At 46.4% G+C, this 7,301-nt stretch overlaps 1 pseudogene; it reads left to right on the top strand.

The window, feature by feature from the left end:
• Positions 1-1,956: 1,956 nt before the first annotated feature.
• On the top strand, positions 1,957-6,601 carry LOC139012303 (phosphatidylinositol 4-kinase beta-like; annotated as a pseudogene).
• Positions 6,602-7,301: the final 700 nt, after the last annotated feature.

Raw genomic sequence — 7,301 nt, 5'->3', positions numbered from 1 at the left:
TTATGGCCCTAACCGGTTTGGCTCAGTGGATAGAGTGTCGGCCTGTGGACTCAAGGGTCCCAGGTTCGATTCCGGTCAAGGGCATGTACCTTGGTTGCGGGTGCATCCCCAGTAGGGTTTGTGCAGGAGGCAGCTGATCGATGTTTCTCTCTCATCCATGTTTCTGGCTCTCTATCCCTCTCCCTTCCTCTCTGTAAAAAAAAATCAATAAAATATATTTTTAAAAAAATAAAATAAATGTGATTATGTATCCACGTATGAGAATGTCAAAAAAATCCCTCCTCCCCATTCCAATGGTGTAAAACCCAAATGTGTGATACAGTAATTAAAATTACCTTTTAGCCTGGCCAGCGTGGCTCAGTGGTTGAGAGTTGACCTATGAACCAGGAGGTCATGGTTCGATTCCAGTCAGGGCACATACTCAGGCTGTGGGCTTGATCCCCAGTAGGGGGCGTGCAGGAGGCAGCCTATCAATGATTCTCTCTCATCATTGATGTTTCTATTTCTCTTTCCTACTTCCTTCTTCTCTGAAATCAATAAAAATATATATTAAAAAATAATAAAAATTACCTTTTAGCCCTGGCTGGTGTGGTTTGTTGGTTGAGCATCATACCATGCATGCACCAAGAGGTCACTGGTTCAATTCTCAGTCAGGGCACAGGCCTGGATTGTGGGCTTGATCCCCAGTAGCAGGAGTGCAGGAGGCAGCTGATCATTTCTCATCTATGTTTCTCTCTCTTCATCTCCCTCCTCTCTAAAAATTAGTAAAAACATATTTAAAAAATAAAATTACCTTTTAATGGACCTGAAGAGCATTATGCTAAGTGAAATAAGCCAACTCAGAGAAAGACAAGTACCATATGATTTCACTTATATTTGAAATCTAATGAACACAATGAACTAACAAGCAAAATAAAAAGAGACTCATGGAGAGCAGGTTGACAGCTCTCAGGGGAGGAGAGGTGGGGTAGGGAGGGGGTGAGTAGAGGGATAGAACCAAAAAGAAACAAAAAGAAAAAAATCAATGGATGTTGGGGTCCAGCCCCAGCAGGTCCAGGGGTTCCCAAAGGTGTGGACGGAGTCGCGAAGAGGGAATGACACGAAGACAGCGTTCAGTCGATCATCATAGCAAAGTTCTCCAGCCAGGTTCTGTAGCCAGGTTCTCCAGCCAAGTTCTATGTTTTATTGTCTTGTTACATCTGTATTTATACCAGTTGATTTTAATCCTATCAATTTCTATTCCAAAGGTTAGGGCATTTCTTATCTCCATTCCAGGGAGTAAAGATTATGTCGCTTAAGTGTGATTGTTTGTAGTTAAAGTGATTAACTACACGCCTGGCACTTAGTTAAGGGGTTTTATTCCCTCCCTAACTTCAGGGAAAAATCCCCACCTGGGGAAACAACCTTTCTCGGAGAGGTGACCTTGGTTAAACACATAGCACCAAGAAGGGGAGCAAACATATTAAGAACAGTATGCCATATATGCCAGGTACCTTGAAACATATGCTGTGCAGATGTTTCTTCCCTGCAGCAACTGTGTCAAGCAGCAAGGATGGACTGGCTTCTGGCAAATGGACACAGAAAATAGTGTGGGGATTGTGGGGATGGGGAGGAGAGGTGGGGGAAGGTGGAGGAAGGTACAGGGGACATAAATGGTGATGGACCAAGACTTGGGGTGGTGAACACACAATACAGTGTACTGACGATGTGTTGTAGAATTGTGCACTTGAAACCTGTATAATAATGTCACCCCAATAAATTTAATAGAAAAATAAAATAAAATTACCTTTTAGAGGCAGACCCTGTGGCCACTGTCAGGGAAGCACAAGCAGCCAATGGAACCTGGAGCAACTACACTGCCACTAAGGTGGCAGTGTTGGCAGCACGACCCAAACCACCAGCATCTGCTCAACGGGGGTCCTGTGGAGTTTTTAAGCTCAAAGTCTGGCTGTGGCTATGGGAGATATGGTAGTGGAGCCTGCCCCCTGAGGCCAACTTCTGAGCCCACGCCTGGCCCACAAGGGAATAATGGGGGCTCCTTGCTAAACGTCATCATGGAGAGGGGCGGAGATCTATTAGTAATTGAACCCGAAGTGGCCCAAAAGGCCTGCCAGGAGGTGCTGGAGAAGGTCAAGCTTTTGCATGGAGGTATGGCTATCTCTAGCAGAGGCATCCCACTGGAGTTGGTTAATGCAGATGGTGTGTACAGTGAGATCCGCTGCCTGGATGATCCATCTGCCCAGATAAGAGAGGAGGAAGAGAGATGGGGGCCATTGTGGCCTCCAGCACAGCCAAGAGAGCAAGAAGGCAGTGGCAAAACAACATCTTGGCCGCTGAGACTGAATAAAAACTCTGAGATGTCCATGGCCGTTTTATAGCTGTATAACTCCAAGGAGCCTAGACTACAAGCCTACATCAACAACTGGCTCTTCTGCTTTCACAATGAGAATGTGGACTTTTTTTTTTTGAATTACAGTTTACTTTCACAATTTTGTATTGGTTCCCGGTGAACAGAATAGTGGTTAGACAATCATATACTTTACAAAGTGTTTCTTCCCCAATATTTCAATTACCCACGTGGCACAATAGTTTTCACAATATTATTGACTATATTCCCCATGCTATACTTTATATACCTATGACTATTTTGCAACTACCAATTTGTACCTCTAAATCCCTTCACCTCTTTCACCCAGTTCCCCAATTCCCCTCCCCTCTGGCAACTGTTAGTCTACTCCTTGTGCTATGAGTGTTTCAACTTTATTTTGTCCACATATAAGTGAAATCACATGATACTTGTCTTTTTCTGACTTATTTCTCTTAGCATAATACTTTCTTGGTCCACCCATGCTGTCACAAATGGTAAGATTTCATTTTTTTTTATGGCCAAGTAATATTTCATTGTATATATATGTACCACCTGTTCTATATTCACTTGTCTATTGATGGGCCATTGATCTATTGATGGACACTTGGGATGCTTCCATATCTTGGCTATCCTATATAATAAAACCCTAATATGCAAATTGACCAAACGGCAGAATGACTGGCAGAACAACCGGTCGCTATGTGCGCACTGACCACCAGGGGGCAGACAATGCAGGAACTCCTGCATTGAGTGTCTTCCACGCCCCCCCCCCCCCCCCCCAGGGAGGCGACTGGCGGAGGTGATGGGAGGGGGGGGGGCAGGGCTGGCCACTGGGCAGCACCAGGCCGCCAGCCAAGGCATGTGCCAGTGCGGGGCAGGGGGGGGTCCCCGATTGCCCTGCCCATGAGTCACCCCACAGATCGGCCCTGATCGCCGGCCAGACCTAGGGACCTTACACTATATATTGGAAACAGTCTCTTAGATTTAAAAATTAAAACCTGGCAAGGCTACTCTAACACTGAAAAAAAAACAGGACGATGCAGCAATGACATGCATGGACTCTGGCTTGCACATTTTGTGGTCAGCCCTGATTCTGACACTTATAACTGTGTGACAAAGCCAATTACTTAACTTCTCTCTGCTTCAGTTTTTCCACCCATTAGATGGGGGAAATGGTATTACTGCCTCAGAAGGATCATATTATGTACTACTTTTTATAATCAGGGCAAAAAAATGTAGCTGCCCTTACAACAGCAAGATGCCTTTCACCGGTATGAAAAGTATGGTCACTGGTGCATGCAGCGTCCTGGATTGCGAGAGGGATGTCCGACTGCCAGTTTAGGCCCAACATCCCCTGAGGGGTCCTGGATTGCAAGAGGACGCAGGTTGGGCTGAGGGACTCCCCAACCCCCATGCACGAATTTCGTGTACCGGGCCTCTAGTTGTAAATAACGCTACAATGAACATAGGGGTGCATATACTCTTAAATTCGTGTTTTGGGTTTCTTCAGATATATACCCACAAATGGAATCACTGGGTCATAAGGCAGTTCCATTTTTAACTTTTTTGAGAACCCTCCATACTGTTTTCCATAGTGGCTGCACCAATCTGCATTCCCACAAACAGTACACAAGGGTTCCCTTTTCTCCACATCCTCACCAACATTTGCCCGTTGTAGATTTATTGATGGTGTGAAGTGATATCTCATTGTGGTTTTAATTTGCATCTCTCTGATGATGAGTGATGTTGAAGGGACATGGACTTCCATTTGCCCCAGTTGTTTACCATGTACATCCACATGGATGAGGACATGGATAATGCTATCAAGCCCTACATAGCCCACTGTTGCTGCTAGAGCATTAATATTTCCCTCTAGTGTGCCTGTTGTTTGGGGCCTACTCTTCAGATATGCACATTTTCACTCAACAACACTCCTGTGGGACCAAGCTACGGGAGATGATCTCAGATGAGCTGAAGCCAGCTCACTGAAAGAGGGAGCCGCCTTCCTTGAGTCCAGTCCCTGACATAGGCAGGGCTGTCTCCCTCTAAAAGAGCTCACCAGTGTCCTAAGTCAGATGCCACCACCAGCATAAGTCTCAGCAACAATCTGAAACGAATGCCAGCAACCCCAAAGTGGAGAATGAGGATGAGCCTTTCAGACTGGCTCCTTATTGAGAATTCATCAAATTCCTGACGGCAATTGCCACCCCTAACCCCACCCCTTCCTCCAAAGAGCAGAAAACACAGTGGCTGATCTCAGAGCTCTCCCTGTTCAACTGTGAGCTCCCTGAGTCTCACTGCCCACTACTGGCTTTGGCCACCAGATGGTCCATATCCTGTCCTCAACTCCAAGGACAAGACTCCCTACCTGATCTATGTGGAAGTCCTTGAATGCAAAAACTTCGACACCACCAATGTCCCCACCAATTCCTGAGAATTGAATCTGGGACACACATTCTGTAGAAAATTTGCCCAATTCAGTATCTCCCATGAGCAGGAGGCAGGCAGTTTCAATGCTGTTTCCCACTATGACAAGAATGATGAGACCTGCTCTAACCAGTTGCTCAGTGGTTAGAGTGTTGGCCTTCAGACAGAAGGGTCACGGGTTTGATTCCAATTAAGGGCACGTACCTGGGTTGCAGGGTCAATCCCCAACCGGGGCACGTGCAGGAGGCAACCAATCAATGTCTCTCTCACATTGACATTTCTCTCTCTCCCCCTCCCTTCCACTCTCTCTAAATATCAATGGGGGAAATATATCCTCAGGTGAAGATTAACAACAACAAAAAGAATGATGAGCCCCGGCAGTGTGTGTGGCTTGGTGTTTGAGTGTAGATCTACGAATGCCAGCATGGTTAGAGTCTCGGTCAGGGAACATTCCCAGGATTTGGGCTTGATCCCCAGTAGGGGGTATGCAGGAGGCAGCTGATCAATGATTCTCATCATTGATGTTTCTGTCTCTCCCTTCCTCTCTGAAATCAATAAAAATATATTTAAAAAAAGAAAAAGAATAATGAGGCCTTGTTAGTGAACAACATAGGGGAGCTGCAGGTGGAGCTCCCTGAATGCACACCAACAGCTGAGACAGTATGTTTTCTGTGTACAATAACATCCAATAGAGCAAGGAGCCTGTGTTCATTGCAGCAGGGTACATACAACAGTGCCTTTCAGAGCAGCTGGTTCACACCCCCCGCCTTCAAATGAGACCCATAAGACCCTTCTACAGTTGCTCTCAAAGAACCTTGGCAGAAAAAAGTGAGGTGATCAGAGAGGGCGTCTGTTATGGCCATCTCCCTAATTGGGAGTTCTATCAGTCACTGTCAAGTATGGGAGATGATCTTTGGGAAGGAACTGTTGACCTTCCAGCTGTTGAAGTAACTGCAGTCCATTTGGGAACAGGGACAAGTGTCCCTGTGGATCAAGCCACACAGTTTCTTGTGATTTCTGTGGACAGTAGCGTGATTAGACCAGTGGTCAACACTGTTCATCTACCAGGGAAAGAAACAGACACCCTCCTTGCTCGATTACTTCCTGCAGGAGTATGGCAGTTACACCAGAGGCATTCCTTAGTGCCCAGCACAATTTCATGCAAAGTTGAGCTGACTACCTGCTGCAAGTCAGAGACACAATGGGAACATCCTTTTGGACGCAGAAGGTCACATCATTCACATCAACTTTGGCTTCATCCTGTCCAGCACTCCCTGAAACCTGAGCTTTGTGATGTCAGCCTTTAAGCTGACCACAGAGTTTATAGACATAGGCAGCCTGAATGGTGACATATTCACTACTACAAGATGTGGATGCTGCAGGGGCTGATTGCTGCTTGGAAACACAAGGACAAAGTGGTACAAATCATGGAGATCATGCAGCGAAGTTCTCAGCTTCCTTGCTTCCAGGGCTCCAGCACCATCCATAACCTCAGAGAGATTCCACATGAGCATGACAGGAGCAGCTATCAGCGCCAAACATCATGTGACACCGTCCTTTCTCAGGCCCTGGATTGATGGGCATTCAGGGGACCCTCCTGGAGGGCCCTTATTCAAGAAACTTAATTTATCCACCCATCCACCCAAGGGAAATGGAAGGCAAGAAATACAAAGGATCACAGGTGAGTGCAGACTTTTCCAGAGGGTGGGAGAGTCAGCCTTAGGGTCCAGACTTGCTGGGGTTTCCCTGCCTCCATTGGTGCCAGTACTACCACCTGAGAGACTCCAGGATTTAGTGCCCTCCTAGAACAGAGGTGATAAATGTGAGGACACTGGGTCTTTCTTCTCACCAGGATCTGAGAGGTTCTCTCCACAGGCCATCTCTTTTGTTGTTAATCCTCACCTGAGGATATTTTTTTCATTGATTTTTAGAGAAAGAGTGGGAGGGAGGGGGGAGAGGAGAGAGAGATACACACACATGGATTGGTCATCTCCCACACATGCCTCAACCAGGTCTGGGGATTGAACCTGCAACAGAGATGCATGCCCTTAACCAGAAATTGAACCCAAGACCCTTTGGTCCCTGGGACAACACTCTAACCACTGAGAAAACCAGCCAGAGCTCCAAAGGCCATCTTCTTAATCTGTTCTGGGTCCTAGGAAGGGGGAAAAGAGTGGGTTCCTAGTACTTAGGACTTGATCTTGTGGTTTGCCTTTGGCCATGCTCTTTCCAGATACTGACTCCTGCATGAGTTCCCCTTGGTGGGTGAGCTATGGCATAGGGTCCTGCACTTGCTGAGATTCTCAATCACAGGGGCCAGGAAGAGAGTTACACAACCCCTCCAGTATGTGAGGGTATTGGCCTAGCCACGGGGAATTCCTTGCCCTAATCCCTTCCCCACACCCAGGGAAATAGCTCTCAATTTTTTGTTTGAAATAAAGTCTTTAGTATAAACAAACAAATGAAATTACCTTTTAGCTAAAGCCCTATATAAACAAACACTCCC

This window comes from Myotis yumanensis, unplaced genomic scaffold, assembly GCF_028538775.1.
Source record: "Myotis yumanensis isolate MYYU_CA2020_CCGP unplaced genomic scaffold, mMyoYum1.0.hap1 SCAF_1, whole genome shotgun sequence".
Classification (NCBI taxonomy): domain Eukaryota; kingdom Metazoa; phylum Chordata; class Mammalia; order Chiroptera; family Vespertilionidae; genus Myotis; species Myotis yumanensis.
This window is presented reverse-complemented; position numbering and strand designations above follow the sequence as displayed.